This window comes from Callithrix jacchus, chromosome 17 (assembly GCF_049354715.1).
Source record: "Callithrix jacchus isolate 240 chromosome 17, calJac240_pri, whole genome shotgun sequence".
NCBI classification, from domain to species: Eukaryota; Metazoa; Chordata; class Mammalia; order Primates; family Cebidae; genus Callithrix; species Callithrix jacchus.
In genome coordinates, this window is record NC_133518.1 from 23831841 (window position 1) to 23849768 (window position 17928).

A 17928-nucleotide genomic window follows, 5' to 3' on the forward strand; every position below is an offset into this window, starting at 1 on the left:
TCAAGACACACACATGGCAGGGTGAGATGGCTTATGTGTAATCCTGGCACTTTGGGAGGCTGAGGTGAGCAGATCACTTGCAGTCAGGAGTTCAAGCTCAGCCTAGTCAATATGACAAAACCCATCTCTACTAAATATACAAAAATTAGCCTGGTATAATGGCAGGCATCTGTAATCCCAGCTACTCAGGAAGCTGAGGCAGGAGAATCACCTGAATTCAGGAGGTGGAAGTTGCAGTGAGCCAAGATTGTGCCACTGTACTCCAGCCTGGGTGACAGAGCAAGACTCCATCTAAAAACAAACAAACAAATACAAAACTCACTTAACACATAAGGACTCCATATAAACTTAAGGTAAAGGAGTGGAAAAAGATATTCCATACAAATGGACACAAAATTGAACAGGAGTAGCTATTCTTATATCAGACAGAACAGACTCTAAAGTAACAGCACTTAAAAAAGACAGAGGGGGTCCGGGCGCGGTGGCTCAAGCCTGTAATCCCAGCACTTTGGGAGGCCGAGGCGGGTGGATCACGAGGTCAAGAGATCGAGACCATCCTGGTCATCATGGTGAAATCCTGTCTCTACTAAAAAAAAAAAAATACAAAAAATTAGCTGGGCATGGTAGCGCGTGCCTGTAATTCCAGCTACTCAGGAGGCTGAGGCAGGAGAATTGCCTGAACCCAGGAGGCGGAGGCTGCGGTGAGCCGAGATCGCGATGAGCAGAGATCTCACCATCGCACTCCAGCCTGGGTAACAAGAGCGAAACTACATCTCAAAAAAAAAAAAAAAAAAAAAAAAAAGACAGAGGGACATTACATTATAACAAAAGGAATAGACCATCAGGAAAATATCACAATCCTAAATATAATGCATGGTTCCTTTAAATTATATAAAAGGGGGCAGGGAAGTGCTGGGTAGAGGAGGGCGTGGTCCCTGGCTAAAGCTCCACCCCTAGGCCTGTGCCCATGGACCTAAGTGAAGACAGGCATTTTTGTTTTCCTGCCCCAGTGTTGAATTTCCCAAGATGCCCCTGGCCCACCATGCCCCATCCTGTGCCTGTAAAAACCCTGAGACCCTAGCAGGCAAACACACAGATGGCTGGATGTGGAGAGGAGCACATCAGTAGAGGAGCACACAGGCAGGTAGATGTGGAGAGGAACACATCAGTGGAGGAGCACACAGGCAGGTAGATGTGGAGAGGAACACATCAGTGGAGGAGCACACAGGCAGGTAGATGTGGAGAGGAGCATATCAGCAGAGGAACACACAGGGGGCTAGATATTGAGGGAAACACATTGGTGGAAGAACACACAAGTGGCTGGACTTCAAGAGTATACTGACAGAAACCTCCAGCACTGCCAGCATGCCATCAACCAGTAGAACAATGTGGAGTTTGGCTGGGGCAGTCAGAGGACAGCCCAGGCTGTGAGGGGTCTGACTCCAGGGGAAAAAAACATCTCTCTTCTGGCCCCCGCATCTGCTGAAAGCTACTTCCACTCGATAAAACCTTGCACTCATTCTCCAAGCCCACGTGTGATCTGATTCTTCTGATACACCAAGGCAAGAACCCTGGGATACAGAAAGCTCTCTGTCCTTGCAATAAAGCAGGGATCTAATTGAGATGTCTAGCACAAGTTGCCTATGGATGGCTAAACCTTGTAACACCTTGTAACACATGCCCATTGAGGCTTCTGCTATAAACAATCACCCCCTAGACACTGCCGTGGGATCAGAGTCCTACAGCCTGCCCATCTGCATGATCCCTTAGAAATTTAAGCAGTGAGACACTGAAGAATTGAGCCACACTGCCACCACATGTCCTGTGAGGGGACAAGAGAACCTTTCCCATTTCAACTGAGGGCTCATCCAGAATCTCAGAAGGTGAGTGTGAATCTGCCTTTCTTCCAAAACTCTGCCACCTCTCTTTCCTGTGGGTTAAAGGCTCTGTTTTCCTTTCATCTCTTTTCTCTCACACATGATTTGAAATAGTTCTTATCTCTTCCTTTATAATGTGAAAAGCTTTGTTACAGGCTACAGCAATGTTACTAAGTAAAATGAGCATTCGGCTCAGCTGCTGAAGGTGCAAGTCAGACCATTTTCTAGAGGTGCCATGAATGCCTCTACCTTACAGCCACAGGCACATGTGGCACCTCTCCTTACCCTTTTCCCTCCCAGTTTGGGCACTGGGCATGCACACAGCAGGCAAATGCCAAGCCCAACAGCCATTAGGGTGTTTAGGAGGAAGCCAAGGTGGTAGCCAGGACTCTAAAGAGTGCTTCTTGCCCGCTGTGCTAATAGAAACTTTCATCCCCTAGCCAAGGAATTCAACCCAGTCTGGAATAGGAGAAAGATATAAAAATTAGAGGGGCCCAGTTACACTAAGCAAGGGGTTCTTCCCCTCACCCAGGATCTCCCCCTTTTGCCCTTTAAATTGTTTTCCCTTTTTGTTTCTTTTTGAAGTAAGAAGTCCCCCCACCCAGCTCTGTTTCTGATAGAGAAGTTAACAGAGAAATGCCCCCTGCTAACAGAGAAGTGCCCCTGCAAATTTGGTAGGGCACATTTGAGAAACTCTGAACAGATACAAACAGCCTCTAAAATACTTTTTCAAGCCCCAACTCTACTCCAAGCTTCAGGCTAAGGCCTTAGAAAGAAAAAACAGATCTGTGGGATCCAAACCAGGCAAAAGACACAATGTAAATGGGTAGGACCAATTCCTGCTCACTAAACCCCCAACTCCATGGAAGGAGGCCATGCCTCATGGCATAAACAGGCCCAGGGAATTCAAGGTTTCCTGAGAGCAGGGAGAAAGGGAAGCATAGGTGAGGGCGGTTAATTCCTATTCTTCAGGATTTCCCTGCTTTATGAGTACATATTGCATCAGTACCTATGGTCAGCACCTGCCAAGGTTTCCAGGGCTCAGGGACAAGAGATGAAGAGTGAAGGGAGGATGCTCACTTTCTCTCCAACACACCCTGAATTTCCACTGGAAGATGGAAAAGAAATGAGGGATGCCTCTGTTCCCTGTCTTTCAGAATGGGCAGCCAGTTATCTTCATCACTCCTAGCTTATGTTTCCTGAAGCTTTGGGATTCCCTTCACCCTCATAATCTGGAGGAAATATTGCCTCATTGTCCTCTGCACAAAAGTTTGGTCAAATTATTATTTACAGGAAGGACTGGCTTGGCCTCAGGAAGAGACCATTCATTTTGATACCATCTGGTAACTGGAACTTTTCTATAGATGTGAGGACACATGGTCTGAGCCCCATATGTGCAGACTTTCTATACCTTGCAAGGCAATCCAGACCTTTGCAGACAACACAGGATTGATCCAGACCTCCTGTTTGCCATCTCAGGGAAGGTTGCAAGGCACAAGCCCAGGGAGTCAAAGACCAGATTCCCAGAGGCACCTACAGCAGAGGAGCCAGCTCCCTCAGGCCCTGCTTCCTGGGGTCCACCCTGACCTCCCTCTCCAGCTTCAGCCTCTCACTTGTTCCCTCCTAAAAATCCTCACTCTAGATAAGCCCCAGTCTCACTCTTGCCCTCCAGCAGATGCTCAGTAAATTTGGGCCCATTGAGGTCCAGATCCCCTTCTCCCTACAGGACTTAAAGCAAATCAAGGGGGATCTTGGCAACTTTTCAGATGACTCTGATAGAAATAAAGAGGCTTTCTAGAATTTCAGTCAAATATTTGATCTCTCCTGGAGAGACATTATATTACTTTTTAATAGGACACTGATGGGCACTGAGAAACAGGCCATTCTACCAGCAGCAGAGAAATCTGGGGATGAGCTTTGTATTGCATATAGCATAAGGGAAGGGGTAGAATATTATCCAAATGGAAGAGAAGCAGTACCAGTGAATGACCCTAAATGGTATCCCAATGATGAGGTGGAAAACTGGAAAAGGAGACACTTTCAGGCTTATGTAGGACTAAGACCAAGACCCTCAATTATACTAAGTTGTCCATGATGGACTAACGATTTGATGAAATTCCCACAGCCTTCCTAGAAAGGCTAAGAGAGGCCTTGGTAAAGCACACCTCTCTAGCTCCTGATTCAGTCGAGGGACAGCTTAATCCTAACTGACAAGAACAGTTATCTCTCTTCTACAGTTTATCCGCTCCCATACAAGGTTTAATTCCTTTCAACAGAGTGAGACAGCTCAGAGTACAATGTTGTTGTTAGTATTTTACTTCTTATCTCCGTAATCTTTGGCACTAAATTATTTCCTTGTATAATACACATGTTTAACCCATGCATACTGAATCTTATAAAACTTTTTTTTTTCCTCTCATGTCTGGAAGCTATCATACTCCAAATGATCAGGCAATCAGGCAACCAGAGCCTCAGATGATGGCTCCCCATTGCTAGAAACCCTTAGATAGCCCTCTGGAAGGAGTCTGCTGTTTTCCTCCAAACAACACCACCTGTTAGCAGGAAGCAGCTAAGACTGGCCATTGTCCACATTCTAACAGGAGTTAGAGTGGGGAAACAATATGGTCCCTTTAAATAATAATGGAAGGGGGCAATATGTCCTGGCAATAAGGCAGGAGTCTAATTGAGCTGATTAACACAAGCTGCCTATGGATGGCTAAACTAAAAGAGCACCCTGTAACACATGCCCACTGGGGTTTCAGCTGTAAATATTCACCCCTAGACACTGCCATGAAGTTGGAGCCCCATGGCCTGCCCATCTGTAGGCTCCTCTAAGGGTTTGAGCAGCAAGGCATTGAAGAAGTGAGCCACACTCCCATTGCATACCCTGCAAGGCAGGCAAGGGAACCTTTCCTGTTTCAAAAACATGGCATCTAATACCAGAGCTCCAAAATGTATTTTAAAAGTTACCACTAGGCTTAAGAAATGAGATAGATGGCAACACAGTACTAAAGAGGGACTTTAATACTCCACTAACAGAACTAGACAAGTCATCAAGACAGAAAGTCAACGAAGAAACAATGGATTTAAACTATACCCTAGAACAAATGGACTTAACAGATATTTACAGAACATTCTACCCAACAATTGCAGAATATACAGTCCATTCATTAGCACATGGAACATTCTCCAAGATAGACCATATGACAGGCCACAAAACAAGTGTCAATAAATGTAAGAAAATCAAAATAACATCATGTATCCTCTCAGATCACAGTGGAATGAAATTGGAAATCAACTCCAAAAGGAACTCACAAAACCATGGAAATATATGGAAATTAAATAATCTGCTCCTGATGATCATTGAGTAAACAATGAAATCAGAATGGAAATTTAAAACTTCTTTGAATTAACAATAATAGTGACACAACCTATTAAAACCTCTGAGGTACAGCAAAAGCAGCGCTAAGAGGAAAGTTCATAGCATTAAATGCCTACATTGGAAAGTCAAAAAGAGCACAAACAGACAATCTAAAGTCACACCTCCAGGAACTAGAGAAATAAGAACAAAACAAATCCAAAAGAAGAAGAAAAAAAAATAACAAAGATCAGAGTAAAACTATGTGAAATTGAAACAAAAAAAATACAAAAGATAAATGAAATAAAAGCTGGTTCTTTGAAAAGATAAACAAAATTGATAGATCATTATTGAGATTAACCAAAAAGAGAAAAGAGAAGATCCAAATAAGTTCAATTAGCAGTGAAGTGGGAAATATGACAACCAATACCACAGAAATACAAAAGATCATTCAAGGCTCCCATAAACACATTTATGTGCACAAGCTACAAAACCCAGATGAGATAGATAAATTCCTGGAAATATACAACCCTCCTAGATTAAACCAGGAAGAATTAGAAACTCTGAACAGACCAATAATAGGCAGTGAGAAAAACAGTAGTAAAAAGTTGCCAATAAACAAAAGTCCAGGACTAGATGGGTTCACAGCTGAATTCTATACGACACTAAATAATTGGTATCAATCCTATTGATAGTATTCCACAAAATAGAGGAAGAGGGAATCTTCCCTAAATTATTCTATGAAGCCAGTATCACCTTAATACCAAAATCAGGAAAGGACATAACAAAAAATAAAACTACAGACCAATATATCTGATGAACACAGATACAAAAATTTTCAACAAAATTTAGCTAACCAAATCCAACAGCATATCAAAAAGATAATCCACCATGATTAAGTGGGTTTCATACAAGGGATACAAGGATGGCTTAACATATACAAGTCAATAAATGTGATACAGCACATAAACAAAATTCAAAACAAAATAATATTATCATCTCAATAAATGCAGAGAGAGCATCTGACAAAATCCAGCATCCATTCTGATTAAAACCCTCAGCAAAATTCACATAGAAGAGACACACCTTAAGGTAATAAAAGCCATCTATGACAAACCCATAGACAATATTATACCGAATGGGGAAAAGTTGAAAGCACTCCCCTTGAGAACTGAAGCAAGACAAGGATGACCACTTTCACCACTTCTGTTAACCATAGTACTGGAAGTCCTAGAGAGAGAGCAATCAGACCAGACAAGAGAAAGAAATAAAGGTCATCCAAATCATTTAAGAGAAAGTCAAACTGTCACTGTTTGCCAATGATATAATCATATTCTCAGAAAATCCTAAAGACTCATCCAAAAAGCTCCTAGATCTGATAAATGAATTCAGTAAAGTTTCAGGATACAAAAGTCACAGTGTACACAAATCAATAGCACTAGTATACACCAACAGCAACCAAGCTGAGAATCAAATCAAGAACTCAACCCCTTGTATAATAGCTACAAAAAAAGTAAAATCCTTAGGAATATTCCCAACCAAGAAGGAAAAAGACATCTACAAAACTCTGCTGAATTAAATCATGGATAACACAAACAAATGGAAACATATCCCATGCTCAGGGATGGGTAGAGTCAATGTTGTGAAAATGACCACATTGCCAAAGCAATCTACAAATTCAATGCGATTCTCATTAAAATACCATCATCATTCTTCACAGAACTAGAAAAACCAATCCTAAAATTTATATGAAACCAAAAAAGACCCTGCATAGGCAAAGGAAGACTAAGTAAAAAGGACACATCTGGAGGCATCATATTACTCAACTTCAAACAAACTACAAGCCTATAGTCATCAAAACAGCATGATATTGGTATAAAAATAGGCACATAGACCAATGGAACAGAATAGAGAACCCAGAAATAAAGCCAAATACTTATGGCCAACTGATCTTCAACAAAGCAAAAAAAAAAAAAAAAAAAACGTAAAGTGGAAAAAGGACACCCTATTACCCTATTTAACAAATGGTGCTGGTTAATTGGCAAGCAACATGTAGACATATGAAACTGGGTCCTCAGCTCTCATATTATACAAAAATCAACTCACAGTGGATCAAAGACTTAAATTTAAGACCTGACTCCATAAAAATTCTAGAAGATAACATCAGAAAAACCCTTCTAGACACTGGCTTAGGCAAAGACTTTATGACCAAGAACCCAAAAGCAAATGCAACAAAAACAAAGATAAATGAATGGTACTTAATTAAACTAAAAATCCTCATACAGCAAAAGAAATGATCAGCAGAGTAAACAGACAACACACATAGCAGAAGAAAATTTTCAAAAATTATTCATCCAAGATATTCTTGACTAATATCAAGAATCTTCAAGGAACTCAAACAAATCAGCAAGAAAAAAAAGATAATAATCCCATTAACAAGTGGGCTAAGGACATGAATAGATATCCAAAGAAGATATACAAATGGCTAACAAACATGAACAAATGCTCACCATCACTAATTATCAGGAAAATGCAACTTGAAAACCACAATGCAATACCACCTTACTCCTGCAAGGATGGCCATAATTAAATAATCAAGAAATAATAGATATGGGCATGGATGTGGTGAAAAGGGAACACTTTTACATTGCTGGTGGCAATATAAACTGGTATAACTACTATGGAAGACAGTATGGAGATTCCTTAAAGAACTAAAGAACTAAGTAGATCTACCATTTGATCCAGCAATCCCACTACTGGGTCTACAGAAAGGAAGATAAGTCATTATATGAAAAAGACACTTGCATGCATGTGGTTATAGCACCACAATTCACAATTGCTGCACAATTCACAATTGCAGCATAATTCCCAATTCACAAAACATGGAACCAGCCCAAATGCACATCAGTCAGCAAGTAGATAAGAAAATTTGATATATATGATGTGATATGATATGATATATATATACACATAATGTGATATATATATGTGTATACACACACACACACACACCATGGAATATTACTCAGTGTGAAGTAACTCAGGAATGGAAAACCAAACATCATATGTTCTCACTTATAAGTTGGAGCTAAGCTACAAGGATGCAAAGACATGAGAATGATACAGTAGACTGTGGGGACTCAGGGAGAATGGTGGGAGGGAGGTGAGGGATAAAAGATTATACACTGGATACAGTGTACACTGTTGGGTTGATGAATACACCAAAATCTCAGAAATCACCACCAAAGAACCTATCCATGAAAACCAAACACCACCTGTTCCCCAAATCTATTGAAATTTTTAAAAAATCACAGGCTCATGAACTCAATATTGTTTCTATGTATTTTGCTATCCTTATCAATAAGATATTTTATTATCAAAACTATCTATATCCCACTGCCATCAGTGTCTATGTAGAGAGAGAAATATGTGTGATTTTTTTTCCAATGAAGCTCCAAAGGGGCATTTTCAACATGTCTCCCTTTTCTTTCTTGCTTGGGTCTTTGCCAGCACTTCGTTGACACTGGGTTACTTTGGGCTCTATGAACAGCTACTTCCACACCTCATATTTCATGGGGTGGAAGGGCAGTGTGTGAGGTTTAAGTGGCATAAACTCATCAACAGTCCCTCATAAGATTCAATGCTGTTTGAAATTCTTCCATGGAGATCAGAACTTTCTTTTTCTATACATAAACATTTTATTTTAGAATAATTCTAGTTTATAGACATGCAGTAAAGATAGTAGAGTTCTCAACATCCCACACCCAGTTGCCCCCATTGTAAATGTCTTACATAGACACAGTATATTTGTTGCAATGAAGGATCTAAACACAGCCAACAAGATCCTTCAAAACATAACCATGACACCTAAAAAGAGTTAACAATAGTTTCTTAGAAAGCTTTGTTTAGCCCAAGGGTTTCCTCCATCTTGGACCCTTATCTAACTGCCTTCATCCCCACAATGGGGGACAATTATCCTTTCTCCAGAAGTGAAAACAACACAAGGTAAGCAGTTGCTCACCTAGGCCAGAGTTTCTCATGTGAGGACAACACTCGGCCCTGTCTGGAAATATTTTTGGTTGTCATGACGAGGGAGGTGCTACTGGCATTGAGAGAGTGGAAGCCAGGGTTGCTGCTCAGCATCCTATTGTGCACAGAACAGGCCCCACCACAGACAATGATCTGGTTCCAAATGTTCACAGTTTCAAGACTGGGAGACTGAAGTAAGCCAAGCTGGGAATACGTAGAAACTCCATGCTCTTCACCACTCCAGGTCCCCATCACCTCTCTGTCTTTCAACCAATTCCTGGGCGCCCATGGCACAGGGCTTGGGGAACTTAGCTGGGATGGTGTCTGACCAAGGGGCACACTCCATGCTGCAGACCATGGCCCACTCAACCAACCAGGGCTAGAATAAATACTGTACGTGCATTCTGAAACTTGACAATGAGAATGATAGATGCATATACAGCACTTCAAAGGGATTTTCATGTCCAGAGAATGGATGAGTGCTCCCCTCTTGTGGGAAATGAGACCAATGGGCAGGGGGCAAAGATGGAGAAAACTATCTTGGGCTAAGCAAGGCTCCTTAAGAAATGAAAATTACTTAAAAGAAAGAAATGGTAGTTTCCCAAAACAAAAACAAAAAATGAAGAACATTGCTTTGCAATGCATCATTGAAGAACAAACTGAAATGAACGAATTAAAATTTCTTGTTCAGATTTTGATTATCCTTATTTGGACTTAGAACAGGTGTTAGAGAAGAAATGTCCTCTTCTCACAAGAAGTGGCTTTGAGCTCTGCTCTGTGACAGCTGTGTTATCTGTGATTTAGAAGATGCCTCTGAGAGGTCCTTGTTCTGGGGTCCTCACACTCAGTCTACCCACTTAGCAGTTCTGACAAGGACAAAAGGCTCACAGAGCACAGAAAAGATGGGAAGAGTCAACTTGGAGGTGAAAAGAGGAAGACAAACAGCAAGTGCACCGTGGGAGAATAAGAAGGAGACCCACAGCCTTCTCCAGCTCTCCTGAGGTTCCATTTAGAGAATTCCAAACCCCAGCAGCACCCGACATCTCCCCACAGGAAGTTACATTCCTCAAAATTACAGAGCAGAGCTTATTACTACAAAAATCCTTAACACGGCAATAATACAATTGTGATCTATTGCCTTGTCTACCATGTTAAATGATGGTGGTCTTGTCTACCATTCTATATTTACTATATGATTTTGCAACTTAGAAATTATTGTAGCTCTGTAAAACTCAGTTATGTAAATGACATCCATAGGCCCCAGGGAATGTGGACCACACTTACAGAGTAGCCTTGCCAATTTTATCATCCTACACTTACTGTGCACAGAAAGCCCTTTGCTGATTGATTTTCTGTAATACTTGATGTTCTTTGTGGACCCCAACCCCACCAAGAGAGGAAAAAATACAAATGTATCCCAATTGATAAACTCCATTAAGTAAATAGCATCTTTGGTTAGCTCTGGATCCAGAGAAAGCTGAGCATGTTAAATTTCCTTCACTTCCTCTGCTCCTCTCCAAAACGGCAGTTGAGTGAATGGCAGTGGGCCTCGGACACAAACACACACACCATTCTTCACTCTCCGTCTCCCCTGCCTTATCACTGGAGCACCTGGCTGGCAACTAGTGTTCAGACCTGGGCCTGAGGAACTGTCAGGTCTTTCTCAGCTGGATCAGGAGATGGGCAACCCTGATGGTGCCTGACCTTCCATTTCTATTCTATGCCCAGCCAGACCACCCTACCCTTGTTTCAGGTGCCACTTCCTTGCCAACACACATATAATCCCACATTACCGCTTCCATTAAGTTCATCCACCAGTATCATCAGCTATCTAGATAGTTCTCTATAGCATCATGGAAGCTTCTAGAAATAGGGAGCATTCTGGGGAATCAGGCCTGCCTGACCATGCAGTTGCCCATGTTGCTATGAGAAGAATCTCTGTGAGATTTCCCTTTTTTCCAGAAGGAAATCGGGCAGAAAAACACTCTTCTGGAAAAGAGGAGTATTCTCTTCCTTCCTCTGTTTTCATCCTTCCTAAAATGGCTCTATATTCAGTATTGTGGCCCAGAGAGGGTCCCACAGACAGTCTTTCTCACTGCTTTTGCTGCCTCTATTACCTCCTTCCTGCCACAAGAATGGCGCTCCTCTTTACCTTCCTTCTTGTCCAAGACTTGCCTGGAGAAATATTGGTGATATCCTCAGTCAGGTAGGGTACAACTGACCTCTGCGCCCAGATAGAACCCATCTTCCTTTTCTCTGAAGCTTTTGACTTCATGGTTTATGCTCAAAGGTGAAAGGCTAAAAGAAAAAAATAAAACTATTCTTAAGTAAAACAAAATGCATCTGTTTAGTATTTTCTAAATCATAATTCCCTTACATCTATTTTCTCAGAAGCAGAATTTTTGAACTCCTTTCAAGAATTTCTTTACCAGTTGTTACTCCCTAAGTTGCCAGCACACCTTCAGCATTCCAACCAGGCCTTTTCATTATCTCATTTAAAAAGCAAACACACCACCACCAACAACAAAAAAAAACATGTAAACTAGCTTCTTGAAGTGTTGATGTGGACCCAAAAGCAACCCAGCAGTAAGTGACTAGAGGCCGTAGAAAAACCATGGATGAGGGCGGGGCACAGTGGCTCACACCTGTAATCCCAGCACTTTGGAAGGCTGAGGTGGGTGGATCACCTGAGGTCAGGAGTTTGAGACCAGACTGGCCAACATGGTGAAACCCTGTTTCTACTAAAACACACACAAAATTAACTGGGCATGGTGGTGGGCACCTATAATCCCAGCTACTTGGGAGGCTGAGGCAGGAGAATGGCTTGAACAGAGGAGCCAGAGGTTGCAATGAGCCGAGATTGCTCCATTGCACTCTAGCCTGGGTGACAGAGTGAGATTATGAGTCAAAAAAAAGAAAAAGTGAAAGAAAAGCCACGGATGAGGAAGTGAGCACAGGGTTGAAACCAGAGAGGAGTACATTACTCCTAGAACTTAGGGTAAATAAAAGCATGTTTGGAAAATTTGAGGCCAGCACTATGAATGAAGTAGACTTGTTTTATATAGTAGTGAACACACCTTCGTAATTACTCTAATGGTCTTCAGTATCACATAGTGAAGACACACCTTACAATTTCAAAAGATGAGCCCTGCCCTATCAAACTTCTCACGTAAAACCAGTTCTATCTAGCTTTTTTAATGAATCTTTCAATGCTATTTTCTAATTGAATAAAGCTTCAGTATGACTCAATTTAATTTGAATTTATTTAGGAATTCATCCAAATACTGATGTAATTTTTGGCACCAAGAGTCATTTGCAAGGTCATAGGGTATGAGCAAAAGGACTAACCTTCCCATTACTTGTCATTTCCAGATAGCATATGTCCTTTTGCATACAGATTAGATCCCATGGAAAAGTTGAAGTTCATTTTTAGAGTGTTATTATTAAAGTCTCTAATAGATGCCAGGTGAAGAAATTTGCATAATAACTATTTTAGGCATTACATTTAAAAAGTCATTTTTAAGCGAGATAAATTTTATTCAGTTATGTTGATAAAAATACCCATTACATATGGTTTTTGGTAAGTCTTTTCAATGCTTACATAATGGTTTCATTGTCTTCCATGTATGACTTTAATCCACAATCAAAAAGAATAAATCTCTCTGCTTTGGTACCACTGTAGTTTTAAATGAGAAAAAGAAAAAGCTATGAAGATGTGATAAGATGTGTTTTAAAATATAAGTATAAAGAAATTTGGGGGAAAACAGGCATAAATAGCAGTGGTGCTTTACTGAGAGTATTGGGCCTATTTGTGCTCCTTACTTAAACTTCCCTAAAACTTAATGTAATTGCTAACCAGGTTGTAAAATGTCGCTGAGAAAACCACAGCTTTTTAGGAACTGGAACCTCTTCAGTCATTTCCTTTTTACTTCAAAATCTATTTTTTTATAACAAAGAAATACTAAGTATGAATATTCTTCCGTAAACTCCCAATACTCTTTGTTGGTATGTGAGTTACTATACTTAACATGAATAGACCCCTGCATATTCTGTCCATTCCAACACACACACACATAAACACACACACATACACACACACACACACACACACACACACACACACACACCAGCTTATGAACCAGGGCAAAATTATATCTTAAACTTTTCTAATTTTCCACAATTTTTATTTCTAGCATTTCATAAACAATAGGTGCTAGGTAAGTGTTTAGCAAGTTAAACTGAAGGTTGTTTTAATAATTTAAAATTTTAGCTTGTATTTTTATAGAGAAACATGGAACTAAAATGTATGTTACATTGCATGGTATACAGACTAAATTTTATTTTTAATCAGTCCTGTTATTATACCTAGGTTCAGCAGAAATGTTGCTAAGTCAATATGGTAGATTTCCAGGGTTTTAGATTGCCTATTCAAAACCTAAAGCTGTGTTGATGAAAGGTATATCATAGAGAATGATTGCACAGGCTTCTGATCAAATTAGTATCAGATGAGCTTTATTGCCTTCCTGTTTAATATCTTACCACCGAAGGGAGGGTAGAATTTAATTGTGTTATTACATTTCAGAAAGTATGACTGTTCTTCCAGATTCTACCCACTAGGACAGTTTCCTTTAATTAAAGAGATAAGTATCTGCCTTTTTTTTTCCTTTTTGGTATCACGAGTAACTCAAAATTAAGGACCTAGAAGAGCACTGCATACATACATATGAGATAAAGATAAATAATGAGGCAGAGTAACTGGAAGAGAAAGGAAAGAAGACAGAAAAAAGAAAGGAAGGAAAGAAAGACAAAACAGAAAAAAAATAGAGGAAACTTCAATGAAAATTTAAAAACACAAAACAAAACAGGGAAAAAGTCAGGGGGTTTTTTTTCTTTCTTTCTTTAATGTAAAGATGCTGCCTAAGTAGGGCCAGAACTGCCTCCTCTTGACTTGGCCACGCTGAAGCACTTGTCTCACTGCCTTGCCCCTGTAGTTCTTATCAAAGGTTATCAGTGTTTCTCAATATTAAAGATGCATACAAGTCACCTGGGGATCTTGTTAAAATGAAGATTCTGATCCAGTATCCCCAGTGGGGGAACTGAGAGTCTGTATTTCTCAGGAACTCCCGAGTTATGCTGGTGTCTAGAAACCACACTGATCAGTAAGGCACACTAAGCCAGGAGCCGGTTTTCCTGTCTTGAAATACATAATGAGGTTTCCCAACCTTGGCACAATTGACATATTGGATTGGATTCATCTTTGTTGTGGCTGCTGCCCTGTGCATTATAGGATGTTTAGTAGCATATCTGTCTCTTACCCACTAGATGCCAGTAGCAAACCTCTCCCAATTATGACAATGAAAAATGTCTCCAGATACTGCTAGATTCCTCCTGGGAGACAAAACTCACCCTGCTGAGAACTACAGAAATAGAATATATGTTGAGGATATTTTAGGGGAAAAGGCTATTAGATAAAATGCATGCATCTTTGTAAAAGTAGCACCATGTCTTACAGCTTCTGACATCAGATCTGTGCCAACCCTGACCCTTACCTAACCTTGGCCTTTCTTTAGAAATCACTGTGGGAAAACAGCAGTGGAAGCAAGCCCTGATGCCAACACCTCAGAGGAAAGCATTACAACTGGCTACCGCAGCCTGGCCTCCCTCCAGCAAAGTCTGACATCCAAGAACCACCTCCTCCATTTGCTGCAGAGCTGGCAAGATCTGAGAATATTCCTTGCATCTAGAAAGAATAAAATTCTTTGCATCTATTCTTAGCCTTTGGGTACATGTTAAACTGGTAGAAATTTTGACTATTTTTAGCAATGTTAAATCAAACGCACCAAAAAGCATAGTTTTAATATCACCTACATGATGTACCTCAGATTCATTCCTTCCTTACACTTAAGAAAGCAAATAGAAAATATTTTTCAGAATATTTCAAAAATACAGGAGATAGCATAAATTTTAGGGTAAATTTTAGTTTCTTCTTCCTGTCAAAAAGGGCAGTGAGGATACAACTTCTTTAGGCATCAGATTCCTAGTCTCTGAAGTTCAGAGAGCAGTTCTGAAGTTCGAGTTGAATCACCTTCAATACTTTCTCCTCAAACCTCATCTTCTACACTGTAACTCTTCCAAGCTCACAGTTTTGGAGACCTCTTTTGACTTGCTCCTCTGAGTTCAAAGGATTTGGGGTCTAAGATAGGGAACACGTGTGTTCTGATTAGGGACTGCCTGGAGCAACATGTCCCCTTTGGCTTAATCATCCTGTGTAATCATTTCTAGGGGAAGCTCGTTGTTTGACTTCACCTCTCTTGACCTATGAAATTCATCAGTGGTCTTCAGACTTCTTAATAAGTGATTTCTTTTTCTAACCAAATAGTCTGGAGACCACAAAAAAAGATATAAAATTTGTGAAGGGGAAGTTAAATAATCTCTCTCATTACTTCAATATTTTCTTTTTCTTTTTTTTCTCTACTCAACTCTCAAGTTACTTAAATTCTGTTTCAACGTGTTTTTCTTTATTTTTTGTGTTGCTCAACTATATTTAATAAATTCAAGTGACTAATAGGTTCCTTTAAATTCCATACAGTATGGAAAACAGAAGAATAAGATAGTGTCTCTGATTTCAAGGAATTTCACTATCTATTTAGTTACGGTGAGACTAATACAAGTAAAATAACTAGTGAACAGTGCAAACAATTCTAAGACTCTCTGGCTCTCAAACTGTGCCCAGCACGTAGAAAGCTCCCCACTAATATTTGTGGAATGAGTAGATAAACTACTCACTTTCTACATAAAAGTTGGTCCTGTGAGAAGTTAGATGCGCCATAGAAGACTTTGTGGTAAGAACTGCAGAACTTTCAGCATGTAATGACTTCATCCAAACCCCTGTACTGAAGAGAAGTGTCCCAAACTCTAGCCCGGCTTCTAGCAGCATAAGACCATGTCTGTAGGATGGCCCCAGCCCTGTATTAACATGCCTGCCTGAGAAAGACCAGAGCTTCCAGGACAATTTTCTGTTTGTCCTAAAGACAGGTCCCAGACCTCTATTGGGGCTCAAAAACCAACACCCCAAAGTACAACGCTTTGACATGCTGAACCAAGGAATCAGCCTCAACGTCTCTCTGACCTTCCCTCGTTACTGTTTCTCAATCCCCTGTCTCTCCTAAAGCACAGGATGAAGTTTTTTTCTGAACTTCCCATATCTGCCAGACCCACCAGAGAAGAAAACAATTTTCTCTTACCTCTAGTTCTTTCCCTAACTTTTTATTAACTGAACTCACATTGCAGGAAGAAAGACTGAAGTATGTCAATACACATTTACAGACTTTTCTCACAAACGATTGTCTGCTCTGCAGGCCCAAGAGACTTTGTTCTAAGCCACTGTATGTTCTTCAAGCCCAATGAGTTCCCCTGAAAATCATTTGCTATATTCCTAAAATCAATGCACTTCCCCAACTCCCTTTCCCCTAACAAGAGGAAGAAGGGGTATATAACCATCTTTGCCCCATTGCATAGTGGGGTAATCACTCTGATTCTCCCCCATGCACATAAATTTGTATGTCATTTCTAGTAGTAGGAGTAGTAGTTCTGAGATAGGGTCTCACTTTACCACCCAAGCTGGAGGGCAATGTTATGATCTCAGCTCACTGCAGCCTCTGCCTCTCCAGATCAAATGATCCTCCCACCACAGCCTCTCAAGTAGCTGGGACTACAGGTATGTACCACCACATCCAGATAATTTAAAAATTTTTATAGAGATAGGATCTCACTGTATTGCCCAGTCTGGTCTTGAACTTATGGGCTCAAGCTATCCTCCTGCCTCAGCCTCCCGGAGTGTTGAGATTGCAGGTGTAAGCCGCTGTGCCTGGCCTATGGATGTTATTCCTCTTATTAAATCTGCCTTTTTCAATTGACTTTCAGTGACTCTTCAGAGAAAAAAGAAGTTGTTGAAGATGGCACTGTGAGAACAACCCAGGATTGGAGTTCTCGTTGTGTCTGCGGAGAGGTGAGTCTGAGCTGCATTTCCAGACTGATCTTTGTTGCCCACGGAACGGGGAAATTCCCAAGTGAAGAGGAGACGCGGGACGCCAGGCAGATATTCCGCCTGGCGAAGCCAGCAGCCGGGGTGGCGGCGGCCGACCCTACCCAGCGCTCCCCACAGGGCGCGCTTGTCCGGGTGCCCCATTGAACCGGCAACCGGGAGACTTGAGAGGGCGGGACTTGAGACTGAGCTAGACTTGGACAGTGGGCCAGCCCAGGGGATTGCCGGGACAGAGCGTTAGGGTTGGCCCAGTGGGACGAACAAAACCGCGATTTCAAACAAGCCCAGTGCAGATGGCCCGAGATGCTCTGAGGGGGAGGGGCAGCCACCATTACCGAGGCAACCCGCCCCAACTGAGATACACGCCCATTGCTGACGCAGCCAGCTGTTGCCGAGGCAACCCGCTACAACAGAGAGACTCCGCCGCAGGGCGTGGCGGAGAACAGCAGAATAGCAGAGCCAGGGCGAGCCTCACAACAGCAGGGCGGAGCCTCGGCAGGCAAACAGTGGCTAGTCTGCGTCCCAGCTGGGCAGGACCTCAACGGACATCCAAAAATAAAGCCTAAACCCCTCAACACAGAGCATTTGAGAAAAAAAAGGGTTTTTTTAATGAGCTCTGT

General features: G+C 41.3%; 1 protein-coding gene across 6 annotated transcripts in view; it reads right to left on the reverse strand.

The window, feature by feature from the left end:
- The window catches only part of OTOL1 (otolin 1), a 119803-nt gene that overhangs the window by 67784 nt on the left and 34091 nt on the right, over positions 1 to 17928 (reverse strand). For all 6 annotated transcript variants that reach the window (XM_078353911.1, XM_078353909.1, XM_078353907.1 and 3 more), the window contains 2 exons: positions 11382 to 11562; positions 212 to 291 (listed from right to left, as the gene is read on the reverse strand). The gene's annotated coding sequence lies outside the window, so the exon portion shown is untranslated. The remainder of the gene's footprint in view (positions 1 to 211; positions 292 to 11381; positions 11563 to 17928) is intronic.